Source organism: Anas platyrhynchos, chromosome 7 (assembly GCF_047663525.1).
Source record: "Anas platyrhynchos isolate ZD024472 breed Pekin duck chromosome 7, IASCAAS_PekinDuck_T2T, whole genome shotgun sequence".
Lineage (NCBI taxonomy): Eukaryota > Metazoa > Chordata > Aves > Anseriformes > Anatidae > Anas > Anas platyrhynchos.
This window is the reverse complement of record NC_092593.1, coordinates 8836857-8858334: the sequence shown is the minus strand read 5'-3', so window position 1 is coordinate 8858334 and position 21478 is coordinate 8836857.

Below are 21478 nucleotides of genomic sequence, written 5' to 3'. Positions count from 1 at the left end.
ACTTTTTAATTGCATGAGCTAGGCAGTGGTTTGCATGTGTGTCTGTAGATGAAGAATCCACTCAGATGAAGTCCATTTACAGGACAAAACTTTTCCCAGCTGGCTTCTGTGTCAGACTCTTCTGCAGCTTGGTATCTCTGCTAAAGTGTTTCAGGAAGGACCCTGAATAAATGTGGTGTGTGATATCGGTGGATTCCTCCTCACCTTGCCTTCTGACTGTCTCCAAGTGTTGTAATCCTGACTCGTGTTAGACAAAACCCTTTTCCATGAGGAAAACAAATATTTCATTTAAGTGTGACATCTGATACATGTTTTCTTTTGTCTTGATCTAGACTAAGCTGTCCAGGTAAGGAGTGGTCACCTTTGCTATTACTCTGTAACCTGTCCAGAGAAGAGAATTACTTTTTGTTTTATGTGGTACAGCATCTGGCTCCTGGCACAGTGCTAGTACAAATAATGATAATGTACAGTACCTGGCACAGCAGCACCTTATGCTCTCCATACTTGGCACTACCATAAATGTGATAGCGCAATACCTCCAGTCACAACGGAGAATTACCTCTTACTGAAACTAAATGGATGTGGATGCTGCTGATGATAAATCTGCCCTCTCTGGTCTACGCTTTTCTTCATGCAATTAGCTGCAGTGAAGGATGGAATTTCTCCTGACAAAATACCTGCTTTTTGGCTACAGGCACAGGAAGATACTTCCCCAGGCTTTGCTTGATGATGACATGGCAGAGAACCGAGCTACCACCCTGCATGATGGATCCCCTGAAGCTACCTGACCTGGCTCTGGCTGTGGCTTCTTACATCAGTCCGACTCGGAGCAAAAGCTCCATGCTTATCACACGTCTTACTTCCCCCTCACACATCTACCCTTTCTGTCCTGCGACACCTCTGTACACCCTGCTATCTCCTCTGCAGCAGGATTTGAACAGGAAAGCAGGCAGGCTCAGGTATAAATGTAAGGGGTGTGAAAGGAATAAAGACTAGAAGGTTGTCAGTGTGCAAGCAAAAATTTGAATAAGCAGTAAGGATTAGAACAAGCATTTTTCCAATCCATGTGGCCAGGCAACCAGGAAGCCCCTTCTTGGTACCAGGAAGACCAGGACGCAGGGATGCCAGAGCAGCTATGGCCCTGACTGGCCCTATGCAACTTCATCTTGCCTCAGGGCCTGGATGTCCCTCCAGCTCAGTCTGGGGCCCTCTGTCCGTGTCCCAGCAAAGACATGGGATGACAGCCTGAAGCTCCATACACTGGTTCAATGGCCAAGAGCCAGCTCCCCTGAGCAGCTGATACAGGCTTCCTGATACTTTGCACTGCTCGGCCTCTGTTTATTTGTTTTGGTACACTTGATATTTCTCCCAAGTATGGCATTTTTTTACATTATTCTAGCATGGGTGAGTCCTCATTCTCTGCAAGAGAAGAGAGGACTCATTCTCCCATCCCAGAGTCTCCAGTCCCTGAGGAGATGAAGGAAAGAGGGTGGGAGGACAGCCTTCAGTTTCTCATCTGCAGATCTGAGGATAATCCTGAGTTATTTACCCCTTATGAGACTGAAAGTTGAAAATCATATTTTTTATTTTTTTTAATAATGAAATAATATTTTCTGATATGTTTTGAAAGTCCTCAGACAAAATAAAAGTTCAACTCAATTTACCAGCTTTCACAAAGTGAAACTGCATTTTTATGGGGAAACTGCATTTTTCCAATGGAAACAGTCCTATCAAAGTTCTTGGACTCACTCTCCTCTTTTGCTTGTATACCCAGAAGGCTTTGGCTCCATCAGCCTGGTGTGGAATATTGAAATATATTTCACTTTGTCAGAAAAGACCACAGCAGTAGGCCTCAGTCTGCCAGACTTCTGAAGTAGCTATACCTAGAAAAGGCCTAGAGCTTTCTGAGCAGAAAGGAAAGAGTAGGAAAGAGGAAGGTTGAATCTTAAGACATGATTTATTTATTTTTTTCTTTCTCTCAGCTAGTATTATCAGAGTTTGTCTATGCTAATTTTAACCAGAGAAAGTTAGCCTGTGGCCTGGGAGGCTGTGAATCGTATACAACTTCTCTGCACCAAATTCCAACCACATATTCTTTCAGAGTGCCTCACAAAAAAAAAAAAAAAGTAACAACACAAGGCCCTAAAAGCATGCATTCAGAATATTAGTGTGGAAAAACATGTCTGCTAAAAATCTGTGGCTTGGCTTACTGCACACCAAATTTCCCACATAGACAAGCCCTCCGTGTGAGAGTAAGAGGACAATTGGGGCATAAATCTTTTAAATGAGTAAAATGATAGCTGTCTTGGCAATGGCAGATCTGATAAAGCATATTCCACCTGTTGTGGAAAGACAGCATATGGCCACAGTAATCTGCAATTCAATCAGAAGTGCAAGGATTTAAGTTCTAGCCTGGAAAGATTTCTTGTCAGTGTCTCTCCTCAGCCCTGTCTACAGATGAGTCCGTTCATGTGACATAAGGCAAAGAATGAGGACGTTGTTTGGTGGTTTTGCCCTGGATATGAGGAGTGCTGGGCTTGGCTGAACTTTACAGACATTCCCTTCCAGACTTTCAGTACAGAGGGGAAACCTGTAAGTGGTTTTCAATCTAGCCCACCTGCTAGATCTCAGGCATCTCCAAACCTTTATGCAAAAGCTTTAATCTCTAGAACCAACATAATTTTTAACTCTTTTGCTGATTAGTATGCCATGACTGGATACAGGAGTTAACTACATGGAGTATCTGTAAATAGCTTCTCTAACCCTCCTCATCTAGGAGGAAAAGAGCCTTTAATTCAAAAATGTTCTGCAGGAATTAACTCTTATTTTACTACATGTAGTTATAAACCTTTTCCACCTTGGATTTATGTATTTTTACTTTTTATTAGACAAGTATACTGAATAATCCACAAGTTAGTATGAGATAGGGACATTTGTATAGCAGATCAGGAAATTTCTGTTTTCATAACCGTATTGAAAGGGTCTACCTCAGCTTCCATTCAACCAGACATAGCCTATGAATAAGTTCTGTGGAGCAAGACAGTGTTACTACTGAGAATCTGAAAAAGTAATTTTAATGGAGTAAGGAAAATCTCTCTGAGATCAATACAGGAAAGAGAGGCTAAAGGTTTCATTACTCATTATCTTCTATTTAAAGAGCTATTCAGGAGTATTCCACATAGCTCCTAAAATTTGGGGGAGCTATTGATAAATTTATGCTTGATGTTTATGACCCTTAAGATAGTTTTATATTAATTATATTAAAGTCACTGCTTGTCTGAGCCCAGTGAGGTGGTGGGTGCATCTGTTATAAATCCCTGAGCCCAGGGGTCCGTGCAGTTGAGCAAGGGAGGCAACTATCTCTCCCACTGCTTGGGTGCAGGGTCTCAGTGCCAGTCTAGATGCCCCCATTTCTTTACCAGTTGTAATACTATAGAGAACAGGGACCTTTAGTAATTGTGAGTGAATTACTCCAAAAAGAAACGGGTCTTATGGGAGCGAACAAATCCATACTCCTCCCCTAATTTAAATAAAACAAACTAACAACATGACTTAGGACCACTTTTGGCTGCAGTTTAAAGCCAGCTGGAGCCATTCTCCATGAAATCAGCTTCTGCTTTTTTAAACAATGTTAGGCCAAGGACAATCTTCTGTCATTACTACTTAATCTTAACCACCCAAAGGTCACTCAGTGGTACCACTAGGTTTTCGGCATGCCATTAAAAATGGAGAAAAAATGTTCTTATATGGTGATAGTGTAATGAAACACAACCATCCACTGGCCAGTGGGACTCTTGAGGCAGAGATATGTGGGGTTTTTATAGTGTTTGTGAAGGATACTTTATGTTCTGTAACATATGGTATTGTTGTTACTCTTTGATTTGTAGTTTTGGGCAGACACATTCTCATAACCTTTGTACGCCTTCGGCTTTGGAGGTCCTAAAGCTGCTATTGTTCAGTCAGTTTCCAAGCTCAAGAAGAATGTTTTCTTCATAAAGAACATGTTAAATATTACCAGAATTTCAGCATCAGTTTTATATTTCAGGCATATGATTTGGCATGTTCTGTGGATGACGAAACATAGCTTTTAAGTTATGATTTAATTTAGATTTTTTAAATTAAAAAAGCAGCTGTTTCTCTACATATGAAATGTGAGTCCACTGTAACTTTACTTATAAAAAGCGCCATTTTCAAGGTATAATATATTGGACAACCCAAGAGCAGAATAAGGTCTGGATTCAGTATAAGTATCTGTCTAGCTGCTTCCTACCACTGAGTGAGTGCAAGGCTCCGGTGAGCTTGACAAATCATTGTCAGTGGCTTGGATAAAGTTTATTTCTCTCTCTTTTCAGTTTTCATTCTTTTGCCAGACATACCTGCTTTCTTAGCTGAGCTGAGTCTGAAGATTGGTAATTTGATTTATGGGAATTACGGTGGTGTAGCAAGTTTCAGTAAAGGGTAAACGGGAAGATTACAGAAGGGAAGGCACATCCTTTGGATTACATGCCGGACGACACTTGTGATGAGTGAAAAGCTCCTGTGCAGAGAGAGAATGAAAGATAATGTATTATTTAAGTTATGTTTTGAGAAGGTAAGGAATCAGAGTGTGGTTCTGTGAAGAGGGTAAAATTCCCCTCATGTTTGATGTGTTGCTGATGTCATGGTAAACCATGCACAATATAGGCTGAAAGATTATAGGCTGAGAGAGCTGAAGGATTAATTCCTGTAGCAGTGCCTGGATTTTTTCAAAGGCATAAGGTCCTGATACCTTTAAACAGTATTTTGCATTATTTTTTCCCCAAGATTTCCACCTTTCACCCCATTTCGTTTGTGCTTTCTAAAAAGCAATGACTGATTTATCTGGATAACATGAGAGAAGAATACAACCAGGTTATGCAGACGTGTTAATAGCTGTGTGTTGTCAACAGTACCCTGTGTTTGTAGGCATGAGAAGACACTGCTGTAGGAGTGCAGTAATGGGAAATAACTTTGGACAGAGTTTTGCCACACTAAACAAAACTGCTCTAACTCTGATAGAAAACAGCCACTAAATGTTGTTGTCATTCGACATCTTTGCTTCCTTCATTCTAGGTTTGCACATCATACATGCAGTCTCACAACGAAACAATTTTTAAGAATATTGTGGGTAGCTGAATTATGTGGAACTACTTAAATGAGGACAAATTTCAGTTTAAAACTTAATGCTCTGTGCTTTGTGTGTGGTATGTTTGTGTTTTTTTTTTTTTTTTTCTTTTCTCTTCTCTTTTACATCAAATTCTTTCCATGTGCACCAGTCCTTGGTTAGAGCTTCATGCACTTTTCCAGCCCCAGATAATTCCTGGCCACTACTGCCACTTGTCATTGCCATTGGTTTGGCACTGTGATAACCCCACATCTGCACCTGCCTAGGACTGCACCACAGGGAGACGCAACTCACAGCAATACCCAAGAGAAAGCCTCACTGCTTCCCCACCTCCTGTTAAGGCACCAAATCAGGATGTCAAGGGATGGAGAAAGTTCAGCATGCTCCACAATTACATCCTACAATCATTTAAAAAATCTTTCTTCCATGTGATTGGCTAAAATAATTATTTGAGTTCAACACCTGTACTACAAAATAAGCAATTTCATTTTTTGTCATGCTTTACCCTTAAAATGTATTTAAAATGTTTCTTTAAAAGGTAGCTGATTTCATGAGATACAGCAATAATTTGATAACTGTCAAAAAATAAGCTGTCAAAATGTTTCACTCAGAAAATATTTAAATAAAATGTTCAGGCATTAATTTTCAATTCCATTTTGCTGTTTTCAAAATATTTGGAGAATTTGACCTGAATTTTTGAATGTCTCTACATGTCCCAGCATGACATTTCCTGACGAAGATATTATTTGTCTGAAAATTTTTACCCTGTTGCACTGCAAATACCTTGTGTGACTGTAAAACCCTGGCAGAAAATGGATGTTGAAAGAAGAGACCGATTAATTCTTCACATAAGGAATCTTCACCAAGAAATTCTGCTAAGAAAAGTGCAATTGTTAATGCAAAGTCTTTCACTGGGAGAAGTTCAGCATAGAATGAAAGTGATAAATCAGTGACTTAAATCAAAACTAGAAGTCCATAAATTCCTTTTTCAGCAGTAGGTTAAACTGTCAGGTTTAACAAAAGCTTACAACGCTCGCCTGCTCTCTGGTTCTGATTCTGCGACTGCTATTGCTACCAGGTGTCACGCTCGCTGCTGAGACCTGCCACATGGCGGAAGCAGCCTTTTCGGGGCTAGCTGGGACCTTGCTTAGCTGGGGCAATGCGTCAAACATGTTATTCATATGTAGGTTTCCAGTGCTGCTACACAAGCCCCTTGATAATAGATACCAAGCTTGACAGATTTTCCATGATCATATGTGATAGACTCACTAAAAGGAGAGACTCATTCTGCGACTACCATTCCCATGTTGTGTTGTGTTTTTTGTGTTTTTTTTTTTTGTTTGTTTGTTTGTTTGTTTTTCCCGAATGATCAGAGTAAAAAGTCCCATAATTATAAAATTCTTGGTATTTCATTTGGTTTTGGTTTAAAACCAGCTTGTCAAAATGTTCAGTGGTGAAATATGTTTTTGCTTGTCAAGTGAATCTTTTGAATTGTTTTATTTCTTCAAACAATCTTTCAGTCCCACTTTTATCACACCAGCTCCTGCTGTGCTGGTTACGTCTCTCAGCATACCTTGTACAAATCCTTCTTTTGGAGTTTTATAGTTCAGTCTTCAAATTAAATCCGGGGCATTACTGTTTCTTGGGATAGAAGTGACTCTGCAGAAAGCATGCTGACAAACCAGCTGCTCCTTGAAAAAGACAAGAAAGTTCATAGGGATGGTGGGGCACTTGCGAACTTCATCAAAGTGTGTTTGTGTGAAGTATAGAAGGACCCAAATCTGACTGTTGGTGAGAAATCAGAGCAGGTCAGAGAGGACTTACAGAGTCTGTAACTATTCCGAGTGTTTTTGTGCATCCACAATACCTTGCTGGCAGCCATTTCATGTGGTGGGGCTGGCACCTCGTATTTTAAGTGAGTTGCCCTCTAAGACTGCTTGTTATTCTTACTGCCTGTGGCAGTACAGTGCATGTCCTAAAGCCTACCATCAAGGGAAAGTAAGAAAGATAACCAAAATAACATCAGCTGCAGAACCAAAAGCTGGAGTTTTATAGTCTTCTCAGACCCTTGAAAAGGAATGTTAAGTTAATTTTAAGTGTTGCAAATGCCTTCTGCAGGGCATCTGCTGTGCAGAAATTTCCTCTGCACTTCTCAAAGTCTGGTTTAGACAGGTTAATAAATCTCTGTGTCTCTTCAGCTGCATAGGGTTGGCATTTTATAGCTGGAGAAGGTGAAGAAGAGAAAGTTACATCTATTACAAAAAGATAATTCTAGGGCGGCACCTAAGAAGTACACAGGCTTCTGCACTCCTAGTGCTCTCTGCTAAGTAGCTGAGTGTGTTGTTTTAATGAAAAACAAAGGCTCCGAGTGTGGAAAGACTAAGAACTGAGAAGGCTGAGTGGACAGAGAGGAAACAGATTTGTTTGCAGAGGAGGCAGGGGAGATGTAAGGAAATCTGTATGCGTGTACATGATTTGTGGTTGTCACCGAAGCTACAGAGTGGCCTAAATCGGATTCTACAAGCTGTAATTTATTTTATATCACTGACAAATGAATTTAAATAATATTGGTTCAATATATTTTCTAACTTTTTAAATTGTAAGTTGTTGTGTATACTCAGCTTGAAATTCTCAGCAAATTTATAAAACTATACAATCAAGTTTATATACTTCTAAGTTGTGATTAATTTGATTTACAAAAGACAAAGTCTAAGAAGAATGGGAACATTCATAACTTAGTGATTTAGTGTAATACATAAAATTACTGGCAAAATAATAAAGTTATGTGTTTAAAAATGTAAGAAATAAGTTCCAGTGATGCCATAAATTCCAGGAAAATATTTTAAGAACTACAACATAGAAATTTATTATGGCTTGGCTGGAATAATGATTTCTCCTTGGCCAACAAAACACAGCTTTAAATCTGTGAATGAGTATCAAAGCCATTTTTATCAGAGGGCCATCTTTTAGATCTACGTGTTATTCCCTACATTTAAAATACTAAGATAACAGCTAAAACCAGGTCAAATCGTTATTTTATCATTAAAATGTAGTAATTTAAATTCAAAATATGAAGCTTTATGATATGTATGGCACTTGAAAGGTCCTCTTTTCTCCATCCATGAGACAATATTGAGAGTGCCGTGTGAGCAGGGCACTGTTCGGATCTCCATGCAGAGCTGCAGGGATTGGTACAGCTTTGACAGTCACCATCTTGCCTGATAGTTTAGAGGCTCACAGTTCATGGAGCACACTTATCTAAGCAACATAGCCATGCACACAAAATTAGTGCTATCTCTGGTTTCTGTGTGCTGGCACAGGGGGCTTCAGTTACATCCTCTGCTCACATGGTTCCTGAAAAGAACCTCATCCAAAATGTTTGAGGCCCATGGCTGGGCCTTTAGTCAGCTTATGATCACTTTTGGCTGAGGAACTGGGAATCTTTATAACCTTTTACATTCATACACTTGAGTTCTGTCATTACAAAAGCCTCCTGTCCTCTGTGTTTGGGCGCGTTGTTGGCCTATGAAGTGCTGAGCCTGGGTTACCTCACCAAGGAGCGATTCTTCCCTGTGCCACCGCTGTGGAGCCCAGAGGAGCTGGGGAGAGGAATCTCTGAGTCTTCTGGGTCCGTTTCCTACCTGGCCCCCCACCATGGGCTTTTTATTTGCTGGCAGGTGTGACCTTGGTGCCTGGGTTCTATTAATATGGCCGTTTTGACTCTGGTGAACCTTTAATTCATCTGAGCCATGGCCAGAGATACTAATGTTCAAAAGCAGAGTGCTGCAGTGCTGAGATCCTCACACTAATCATTTCTGTAGTGATCCAAGAGAAAGGGGGTGGAGGTTTAAGTGACTGCCAGATTAATAAAAACTTGATGTTCCTGCCCTAAGGATTTTACTGTCCAAAGTTCAGCTGTACATTATAACCCAGATTCAAGGACTTTTGAAATCAATTAAAATGCTTCCATTCATGTCACTCTTGCTGAAAAACTTCTGAGCTGTGCAGAGGCATCACTGAGAGTGTGCCAGGGAGAGGCAGAGATGATGTTCGCTCCTTCATCCTCCAAGCTGATGACACCTCAATGCACCCGAGTTAGTTAATTTTAAAGGCAACTCCAGATGCCCTGTAGCTCACCCCCTTCTTGGCTGAAGTCTGGTATTCAGCATGAATTTGTGAGGCCATTCAGTGCAGATATTTCATGTCTGCATGGATCTGTGAGACCCTGCTTCTCTCTGCCTTCTTTGTGGTGACATAGAGGGATATAGACTGCATGCAGAATAGACATATCCATCCTGCCATTAAACTGCCTGACCTGTGTTGGGTTTTCTGTCCCACTGGGTCAGCACAGAGCTCTGGGCAAATGAAGAATCTTCTCAAGGAGAGGAATAAGTGTCTGAGTTGTGACCCTCCAGATACAGTCAGTTTTGCTTGACATTTTTATCAAAGATCTGGCTTCAGGAGTTGCATGCATCCTTAACGAGATTGCTGATGACACTAAACTGGGAGGTGCTGTTGGCTGCCTCAAGGCATAAAAGGGTTTAGGTAGATTGGGCAATCATCTGTGGCAAAAAGTTGAAAAAAAGTGAATGTTGGGCTCTACACCTGGGATGGAATAATGCTGGACACAGGTACAGATTAGGAGATGAATGGCTGGAGAGCAGTTTTGCAGAAAGGGATCTGGGAGTGCTGGTCAACAGCTGGCTCAACATGAGCCTGCATCATGTCCTGGCAGTGTGGTACCTTGCAATGGGATGCACAGGAACAGCAGGGTCAGACTGGGCATGAGGAAAAGTTTCTTTACCATGAGGGTGGGCAGACAGTAGCACCGACTTCCTTGCAAGGTGGTTGATGCCCCATGCCTGGTCAAGAGGTGTTTGGATCATGCCCTCACTAATATGCGTGGTTTGTTTTTTTTAGCCCAATTGAACTATTCTAGTTCTGTTCTGTTCTGTTCTGTTCTGTTCTGTTCTGTTCTGTTCTGTTCTATTCTATTCTATTCTATTCTATTCTAAAAACTAACAGTACTCTGTCCAACCACTTTACAAGTAGGTATGTCTGTACTGGACATCTCAGGCACAGCAGCCACTTGAAGATGTGTACAGCTATTGCTAAGGATTATGCAGGTAGCTGCATCCGTAGTGCAGTACACAACATGCAGGACTTGCAAAATAGAACAGAAAAGCATACGGGCTGACTGCCTTCTTGTTTAATGTTGTTTTCTTATAGGATTATTCACACTGGAGAGACCCCTAGATATAAAAAGATTTATCTCTTTTGTACTGAAAATGCTCATCTGGGACCAGCTTTTATCTGTCCAGTGTCTCTTCTCTTCAACAGGGGTTGCGCATATATGACCAGTGACCAAAGGGGTTTCACTGTGGCTATGTGAGAAAGGAAAGATAAATCAAAGGGCTTGTTTTTGGAGGGAGCAGCCTATTCTCTTGTAAGAGGTCTTCTCTTTCATGTAGAGAATCATCCCAGAGTTCTGGCAAAACAAGTGATTTTTTTTTTATTTTTTTTTTCTGGGTTATTTGCTGGGAAAATGCCAATAATGCAATTTAAAACCTTGCAGAGCTCAAATCTTGATTTTTTTCCTAAATTTCCCAAATGTGCTGTTTTTTTGTATTCATATCACTTAATAATTCAGTCCTGATCTTCCAGTCTGTCTTCTTTTTTCTGTCCCATTTTGGGGTTTCGAATACACTCCCTTTTCCCCAAACATTCTGTCACATACCAGAGGTGTAACCATATCCACAGTCTTAACTCCAGGTGGCTGGAAGCTGATTCTGCATAAATTAGAGAGAAAAGCTACATTCTTCTCTTCCTTCCCAGAAAATTGCCCTAAATTAAACTTATAGACCATAAATCTAGTCAGAATAAAGCTGTATCCACCTCTAGTTCAATAGTGCTCCATACTTAGCAGTCAAACAACATTTGCTTCCAACCACTGCTGAATCTTATTCCTTTGCCTTCCTCTGTAGTCCACAAAGCTCGGTGGCTGTGCCTAGATTCTGGCATAACCCATACACATGAGAGGAATGGACAACCCCACACTTACTTATAACTGTCAAAGAAATGTGGTGGAGTTTGATTATAGAAATAGAACCTAAGAATAGGTCAGACTTTATTCCCACTTCCAGATGAAAATTAATTTAGGGTCATGTAACACAAATACATGAAGAAAATGAACACATTAAATGCTTTTTTTTTCTTTTTATTTTCTTTTTTTTTCTAACATATGCTTGAAGATGTCTGGTACTATTGCAGTGGAGGCAACTGCTTCAGAAGCTAGACAGTCATTCTGCACATGGGTAAGGTTGCTGAGGATGGAGAATTCATTGGCATGACAGCTGCTGAACCCTTTGATTAGCACTAAATGTTAATCAGCATCATTTGATTAACAACAGTGGCACATTGAGGTTCTATCCCTTTACTTTTTCAATTAAAAGTGTGTGGTTATAGATAAGACCAAATTCACAGAAGCCCAGACTTCTACATATCCAAAGTTTCTAAAAACAAAAACAAAAACAAACAAACAAACAAACAAACAAAAAACAACAAAACAACAACAACAAAAAAAAAAAAACAAAACACAAACAACCCAAACACACCACCACCAACAACAACAAACTCACAAAATCCCTTATGGACAAAAGCAGGATATTTTATAGATTTAGTTGACAGGAGCTGACGTGTATTTTGTACTTTCAACTGTTTTTGGCTCTAGATAGAAATGTAGTGAGATCAGATCTCACAGATGACTGCTATCATTAGTCTTGTGTGATTCCTCCATTTTGGTACTGAAAGTTTTCAAAACTGTCAGTTAGAAATTTGCAGCTCTGAATCCTGACTTAAAGATGAAACAAGCTTCACTATCAGACTTTTAGTCTGAAATCAGTACCTTCTGAAATCATGTGAAGCAGCTGTAAAAGAGGTCCATACAAATCTCTTTTTCTGTTTCCAGCCAGAAAAACTACCTGCTTTCTGTTCATACTCATATGTTATTCATGTAGCAATGAAGACACATTTTTGCAAGGAAAAATAACACTGGATGAGTATTTCCAATATATCTGGTTCTGGGATACAGAAACCAAATAAAGTGAAAGGGTTGGCTGTGGCCAGGGCTCTAAATAATCACATAATACTTCTTGGAAAAAAATAAAAAATAAAAAAAGCATGAAATTCCACCTTGTCCATGGGTTGATTTGAGAAAACTACAGCAGTCATCACCAATGTAGAATACTGCTGTCATTAAATATACAAGGACATACACCTACTCTCAGATTTTCTTAGTGGTTTCATAAGTGCTTATTCTTTGCTATGAAATCAGCACTGCTAAATGAATCCAGCACAACTTCTTTAAAACTAAGTGACAACTTTCTGGATTTCTATTTTTCTCCATGGCACGTCCAGTTAGTTTCTGATTTAATAAGGGTATCTATCATTAGCTAAAAAGAAAAGGTTTGTAGGAGTATTGTCCTGACACTTTATTATTTTCAGAAAATGCATTACAAGTTTGATATCTACTGTCAGGGATGAGATAAACAAAAAATGACCGCAGTATGCTCTGGCCCTGGGTGAGCTTGCTGCAATACCGGTCAATTATAAGACCTTTTCATGGCTCCTACACTCCTTTCTGAAATGTTAAAGGTCTCACTAATCTTATCAGGTTGTTGATTACCACCTGCTGGGCACAACAAAGAGACAAAGAATGTGTAGTTGCATCACATTCAATACATATCGGTTTATTTTTACTCTTTCCCCAACTCCAAAAGTATTTAGTTTCTTTAAGTGAGGTGAATATTGAAATTGCTTTTCTCAAAATGTATGTCATGTGCCTCTTCTGACCAGCATCTGTTTCAGCATCAACCCAGGTGATTCAGCACACTGTAATATCATTGCAACAATGGGATTTTTGGTGCCAGGGATGCAGCTTTCACCCACGCTGACTACAATGGCCAGCAAAGGGAAAGTTTCCATGGAGCTTCATCCCTTTCCCTTAGCTCTCAGGCTCAGGAAACAAAGCCATAAAGGGGGTGTTTGTTGCTGGGAAGGATGTGGAAAAGTTTTACCTCTGCAGTGGAGTCAGTAGTAGCACAGAAGATTCCCTCATTAATATAATAAATGAGGTGAGAATTAGAAAGAGAAAAGATGCTGTTTTCCAGAGCTGAAAATTGAACCGTGTGAGACACTCCGGAAGCTCCAAGTATAAATCTTCCTTATACAGACATCAAAGCAGCAACACTGGAAGAAGCCCCAAGGGTTTTGTGGAGCTGAGTTTTGACTAAAAATGGGTATAACCAATATGGGTCAAAGCTTGCATTCAGTGGATAAGAATTCAAAATTTGTCAGCTTATTCCTTTCTGTTGGGCTGCCAGAATTTGGCAGGAGATATCAAGAAGATAATCTCTATTAGCCAGTTTTTAGAATTTCCTGCTTTGGTTCAGCCTGGTCTGTGGTGGTTTGTTTTATTTTATATATATATTTTGGCTTCTTTTTTTAAGGCAAGATGAGGCTAGCTGAATTGGTCACTGAGATCAGAGAAGAGCTTGATGAGTGGAATTTAAAGGAATTTGTTGCTATTATCAGGGTGGCATCAGCTGAAGAAGTAGAACTTGAATGATTTCACAGCCAGCAGCAAAATCTGAGAGAAAAGTATAACCCAGACATAAGCTTGTGTATCCATCAGTGATGGAGAAATAACCGTGTGGCCTTCCTTAGTGGCTAAGCATCTCTGAGTATCTGCACTTGGACCACTGGAGATGATTTGTTTCAGCTTCATATATGGTTCTTCTTAGGTACCATTTAAACACCCCCATATCTGCCTCCCAGAGCTCCGTGATGATATTCACCAACATGCTCTGCAGCTCCTGCCAGCTAAAACAACCTTCCCATGCCAGTCCACCTCCCTGATGTTCCATTTCTCTTCAAATGTTGCTTGAAAACATCTCCTTTCCCACCATCATGTGCCCCTGAAATTCTCTTTTGCTCTTTGTATGGTTAATATAGATTGCTCTCTGCTGCACCCCTTCTGCAATGGGCTTTTGCTCTATTTTGGCTTGGACATAGACGTCGGCTGGGTCTGTGCCGTATACAGTAAAGCATTGTTGGGCTCACTGTCTGTATCTTATGTGATACAGATTAAAAGTTGGGCTGAAATCACAGAAGCTAAAGTACTGCTATAAGGCATTTTTCCTCCAGGACTGGCCTACTGTGCCAAGGATTCCAGCACTGTATCTTGTTAGTGGAGTAACATTGAGCCAACCCCCCAGATCAACAGATAAGGAAAATCAACCCAATCATCTCTTTTATACTTTTCCCATGTGGACAATTCTGTGTCCAAGGACCTTCTCCAGTTGAAAATCAATGTGATTAGAGATTGCTGTGTGATGTGTTTCAGCAGGCATGCCTACATGCATGCACTTTCTCACAGTGCTTCATACAAATGAGGTGTTGATTACTGGCTAACTGACAGATGATCAAAGATAACTCTTCCAGATGCTGCTAGCTAGTGTCACAAGTGACACCTCACTCAGGGAAGTTTTCAAGAAGGAGCTGCCAAACTGGAAATGTCTTTCATGATATGTCTTAAACTAGTGGAAACAGCTGTTTTGAACTCTGTTTTAAGGGCGAGGTTAGCGAAAGGGACAGTTTTTTGGAGGTGGTGAATTTGTTGATGCATTAGGGACATTTGGAAGAAGTAAACCTGACTTTTTCTAGAAATGCCTTGCCTGCTGGCATTTGTTCAAGGCTGTGAGATACCATCGTGACAAAAAATCTGGCTTGAGATGTTTTAAAATCACACACTTATGCCTTTGGCATTTCACAGGCTTTAGGATCCTACCTTTGGATTCCACCAGGAAATCCATAGACTGATCCCTTCCAGCACCCTTAAACTGTAAGCTACTTATTGCATTGATTTGTCCAGAGAAAGAGAGCTAAAAGGACTTAGCAGAAGAAGCTGTTACCATAAGCAGCACTTTATTTAAATTTAATAAAGAGTGTCAGTCAAAAGAACATGTTAGTGCAAAATTTTGCTTCTAACAGATTAAAAAAAATGTGGGTTTTAATGATGTTGACATGTCACAGGTCTTCGGACTTGGTCCATTGCTCACTGAAGGCACTGGAAAGACTCTCACTGACTTTAATGGGCTTTAGATCAGTCCCGGAGTGAAGAAGGAAGTGTTTTGTGAGGATTAATTCTTCTACTTAAAGAGCCTTCCCCTCAGCAAGAATTCCTTCTGAACACAGAGGTAATGGACCATTTTCTTCATTCTATAGCTTTAAGAAAGATAACTGAAAGATTAATTTGGTAATGCTTGTGGAGTTATCTGAAATTCTAACATATCAATGCAGAACCACAACTCAGCTCTGTATTATCTCTTGTTCCTCACCTACAGATACATTTCACATGTTCTGAAAGCTGCAGATACTTGTAGTTTTAAAAAGACCAGTAATTTAATTGACCAAAAGTTTACTAATTTCAAAACACTTTTTTTAAAATGACATTTTTTTTAATCATTAAAGATTTCCTGTCCTGTTTTTCTTATTTCAATGAAATGACAACCAGTGACATAAGAACAAAATAACAGTCCAATCTTTGTGTTTTGTAATGAATAATAAAGTGTTTTAACCTCTTTAGGGACTTAACACCACGTTAATCCTTTAATCCCCAGAAAAACCAATTTTGTTGACATGAAAAGGGGATATTTAACTTCATCCAATTAATTTTCTACCTTGGAGATACTATGATTATGAAGATTAGATAGAATAGATTCATTAGAATAGTCTTAATGTGTACAAAGTGATAGTTTTTCCAGTAGATAATTGTATCAGAAAAGAAATTTTATATCACAATTATGCTTAATTTTCCTCAATTTAAGAAGAGAAATACCAATACTTTGAAACCCAAAGAACTCTACCACATTTGTAACAGTCAGATATTAGGCAGCTGTTAAATTCAGGCTACCTTCTCCATTTTATTGTTTTTCTTCTCATACTTCAAGCATCTACTGAGAAAATACTCTGTAGCAGTAAAAGGCTGATAAAATGCATTCAGCAGATTAATCTGGGTGGGGAATGGAGAGTGAATCTTCCTCTTAACCATATTTTACAATTAGAGTTGGAGGACAGCAGAATATTTGCTGTTTTCCCTGTCTTTGTCACATGGCTTTCCAAGTTTTGGGCTTCTGAAGAGTTTTACTTAAGTAATAGAGAAGATATTCTATGTTGTTTTTCCAAATGCATGGTGTATATAAATCAAGCTAGGCTTTTCTCTTTTCACTTAAACATTCACAAAAAGGTCAGATTTTCAAACATGTTTTGTGGTACATCAAAAGGATAAGGCTTTTTTGAAAAGTCCTGCCTTATAGTTTGCTGTCTCTGGAATGAAAAGGCTGTGTATACAAGTGAGGAAGGGTGGTTATACGGTTAAGACATCAAAGTGAGATTTGGAAAATCCAGATTAAATTCCCCTCTCAGCCGTAGACTTGACGTGCTGTCTTGGTCAGGTCACTTGACCTTACACCTTCCACTGAAAATAGGTAGATAATAGATCCTTTCTTCTAGCCATTTTTACTTGCCTTTTCAAACTGAAAGTATTTTAGGGTACAGACTGAGGCTATAGTTCAATGATACAATAAATTTGTGCTTGGTCTTGTAATACTGGATCAAAACACTGTGACTAAATGACGCAAAACACCAAGGCTGGATAGACTTTCTCTGTTAGGCCAGATCTGTCACTTCTGATGATTTTGTACCAGTGAGCTTTATGCTGGATGAGATATCATTCCCTATACTACTCAAAGGGTGTGGTTTATCAACCAGTTAAAGCCAAAGAAAGCCCAGGGTCCTGCTGTGTATTCTTTCTCTTTCTCTGTCTTAGCATTAACAGAGGACAGCTTTGCAGTCAGGTGGGTCAGGGGGTTGATCCAACCCCAAAAAATCTTACAATCCCCCCCAGAATATCAGTGTTTTGCTCACAGACAGATGCATGATCACTGATGCTGTTACAAGAGAGAAGATGGGAATGCAAGGCACTGCAGATGCACAGGCCTTCATCATGTTGGTTAAGGGCTCTGTGATGTGCAGTTTGTGACCAACACAAACATGCAGGCAAATTTTCCAAATGTACTTGCAAAATAGAATTACAGTATGGAGATACCAGATCTACACTGAAAGAAGTCTCTAAGCATGGGCTTGCCTCTATCTTTGAATGCAGGCATTGAAATCAAAGAAGTGACACTGAAGACAATTATCTGCATCTAACAGGCACAAAGCATACAATGGTGTTGGTAACTGGTTACTCCCTCATCTCTTTCTGAGCAATGCTGGGCATTTGCTCTCCAAGCTCACAGGAGTTGTACTTGCTCAGGAGCTTTGGAGATGAAACACTTCACAAACACATTAAATTCTAGGCAGACTTTTTACTGATCTTTCCTCTGGTGATAATACTTTGTTTTCATTATGCAGGCAGACAAAACTCTGTACATGGCATGAATTATTGCATTCCTTTGGTGGATTTTTTTCCGCCTGTAGCATTGATTTTGAAATTATGGTGCTGCAGTATTGCGGTATTTCTTAGTATCTTCTGCAGCACTCTTACTTATCGCTAAAGCATGGAATTGTTTGGAGTATCACTCTGGGTAGGCAGAAAAACTTGCTTTGATGCCATGCAACACAATAGTTTCCTAGGAGCCATTTCATTCTGTCATGCCAACAACCAGCCATTTAAAGCTGCCTTAAAAGACACTAACAGTGTTGAGTGCAATTAAAATTAGAATTAGAATAGAAAGGTTCAGCTGGAAGGGACATACAGAGATCCATGAGTCCAACCTCTTGATCACTTCAGGGCTAATCAAAAGTTAAAGCATATTAGTGAGGGCATTATCCAAACACCTCTTGATGAGGCATGGGGCATCAACCACCTTGCAAGGAAGCCTTAGCTTCTGTGAAGCCTTCTTAGCCTTCACTGAAAATAATGCATGGGTCTCATAGCTATCAATCCAGCAGCAAGACCCACTTGGCTGATATTTTATTAATAACCCAGTTTTGGTGAAAATACTGTTTTATGCCTTGTAAGTAACACTCAATGACTTGTTGGTTTTGATCTAAGAAAGAAATGATAACTTTTAGGGAATAAGAAGTCCTCAAAATGATTTTCAGTCTGGCTGAGGCATACTTCAAGCTGTGGTTCGAGTTTAGTATTGTTACTCAGAAGTTCATTCATCAAAGCACATTAGCACATGCTAAGCACCAAGTTCAGTGAAACGTGTGGACATTCCATCCATTCTTCTCTGAACTGTAGTTACAGTAAGGTTTTATTCAATATGAGCAAAGAAATGAACACAAAATCTTTCATGTTTTACTTTTTCTGCAGAGATCGGTGCTTGATCTGTTGAGATATTTTTTATTGTTGCCTTGGCTGACCAATGTCTGTTCAATGGCTTTAGGAGGTTTTAAAAGTCTCCAGCTGTCAGCAGTTCAAGAGAAATAGCAAAATATCTATTGTCTGAATCCTTTTGCTGACCTTGGGTGGAGTCAGTGTGGTTTTGCATGATGGAAGTGGGGAGAAAGATTAAGGAGGAGATAATTTCCTTTTTTAATTCTGAATTCCATCCAGAAAATATTTTGAAAAAAAAAAAAAAAAAAAAAGTTAATATTGAAAAGTCGAGGATTTAGCATGTTCTGCTTATATGGTATTAGTAGGGTTGTATGCATTACAACATTTTTAAGTACATGAGCACATACTATGCAGGAGAATATGCTTCTTCCTGAGCTCACTAATCCAAATTACTCAATTAGCAGAGCACTAAGTGCTCCTGTCATCACAAGATTTTTGGGGCTTGTTGCACAGAATTAAGAGATCATTATTTCATTGTAAGCCAGAATATCCATTTCCATTGGCAAAGCAAATAAGATTTAGCATCCTTAAGGAACACATACAGTAACAATACAGTAAGAACCTCTATGTTGCAGTAATGTGCATTTTCAGTAATCTGAATAGTGATCTGTCCCCAGATATTTCATATGAGGAAGATTTCACCATTCCTCACCAGAATCCTGCCTTAGTCAGTATACAAAGCAGACAGTGCCCTTGGAGTGAGTTAGCACTGTGCGATCAATGCAGCCCTTATCTATGCAGATCTTCAGCCCATTTTTTTCCATTGCCAGAAGGCATGCAGCAGAAGCGATGGGGCAATAGCAGGAGAAGCTGTGTTCTGCAGTTAAAGAGGCTGGATTCCACCCCTGCTGCTGTCTCATGCTGTCTGCCCTGGAAATTTAGGCAGAGCCTTAGTCTCATCACAGCTGTGCCTTAACAATGAGTTTTTCATTTTCTGGATGCCCGATGCAGGTCATCTGTGGCCATATTTAGAGAGATGCTGAGGTCTTACGGTTGTAACAGGAGTCAACTTGAGGTGTGATTGCAAAATAAAAAGTGTTATAACAATGCCAGATATTCAAAAAAGGAACCCAGGAACAATAATAACAATAAAACCCAAACTGATTGCAAATATCTGGGATTAGTGGGCACTTTTAGATAGCTGTGGTGCTGGCTGCTCTGTGCCTCTGTTCTGTAAAATGGGGGTATCATGGGAATATCAGCATATCAGTTCTGCAGAGTGCTAAAAGTGCACTGGGCTGCATGTTTGTGGTACTACTGGTTACTCTAGAGAGTGCTGCATAGAAACCTAGTGGGAAAAAAATACATTTACTGAATAGATAGACAGTATTACTGTGGTGCTGTATCAAGTAAAGTAAAAAGATTTGTTGAAACAAAATGAAGCCAGATTCTACATACTGATATAGTTACCTCCTGTATACATTCCCAATGCTTTTAGAGTTTGATTTTGTCATTTTGGCATCCATGTGGTGTTATTTGGTAGCAGTTTCAGTGCATCTGTTTGTATGCAACTGTGCTCTGATAATGCCAAGAGTCTTTTTCCACAGTCTTGTGTGAGACTATAACCTGGGCTGTGGCAGGGATCAGGAAGCCGTGGTACAAGTGGAGCTGATGAAACCTGCTTCCTATGGACCTGTGCACTGCATCTGTACTTCCTGATGTGGGATCTATTCAGTGGTTTTCTAGCCCTGGTACTCATAGCGTCTCTCACCCACATGGCTTCTCCCATAGCTAGTAGAAAATATGTTCAAGCTGTAGTCTTCTCTTCCATGGGGCCACTAATACAATCTCTCAGCCTTCTCACCTGCAATATTTCAGGAAATTTGAAGAGACTTAATACCCAGCCCTCTGACAAATTTGGCTGTGATTGCCTAGTAGGCTCTAAAATCATTTGCAAAATGAAAAGGTGAGGGAGGAGGGAACATTCAGACATGACATGATTGCATATGCTTCATTCCATTAAAAGGAAAAGGAAAAAGCAACATGCAAAAGGCAGCATGCAAGAAGCAGAGACTCCCTCTCTACCCTGCCAAGCTTTTCCCCAGAGGACTTGTAGTCTTTAAGCAGAAATAGGTCTTGCAACAAGTCTCATCCCAATGTAGTTTCACAATTGCAACTTCTACAGCAGTGTGACCAAAGGAAAAAAAAAAAAAAAAAAAAAAAAAAAATCAGCCCCACACTTCCAGGCTGCTGTATTTTATCCAAAAAATAAATATTCATAAATTCAAACCATGGGTCAGAAGCCTGTGTGCATCTGGCAGACTGTCAAAACAGCTTCTCTGTGGGCATGTTGCTATAAGTATTCTCTTTTTAGAACTACTGCTGTGTAATAGCCTTTCCTCATTTTAATCTTCTAAACTTGGCTCAGGAGGCAGATAGGAAGAAAGTATTACAGGAGTGTGTGACCCTTGAAATTTGCCTCTTCCTATCCCCCTCCCCAGAAATTCACACTTATATTCTAGGAGACAGAAGTCTATTGTCCCAATTCATTCAAGTGGTGTATATGTTTCATGCTCTAAAACTGAACACTATGCACATTCAAAATCATATTTGCATCAAAATAGAGGAAATGTCTTGAGCTTTTATTTAATATCTAATGACGAGTGCCCAAATTTTCTAAGTGAAAACCTGACCCCCAGGACTCCTTTAGTGTGGAATGTATTGTTCATTAAGAAGGTGCTGTGTATGAGGAAACAGAGCAGAAAGAGTACTTTCCATCTATTCATACTTTGAAGAGCTTTAAACAATTTCCAGAAATAGAAACAGCACCTGCTAAGGGCAGAGGTATAATTGTTTGCATGCCCTCAAACGTTGCTTTACTGCACCACTTTTCATCTTGTTCTCAAAAGGATTAACAACTGAACACTAAGGATTAGAGTGGTGCAAAGTTGGAAAAGAAGAGGAGATCAGAGCAGGCCAGGCAGAGTAGG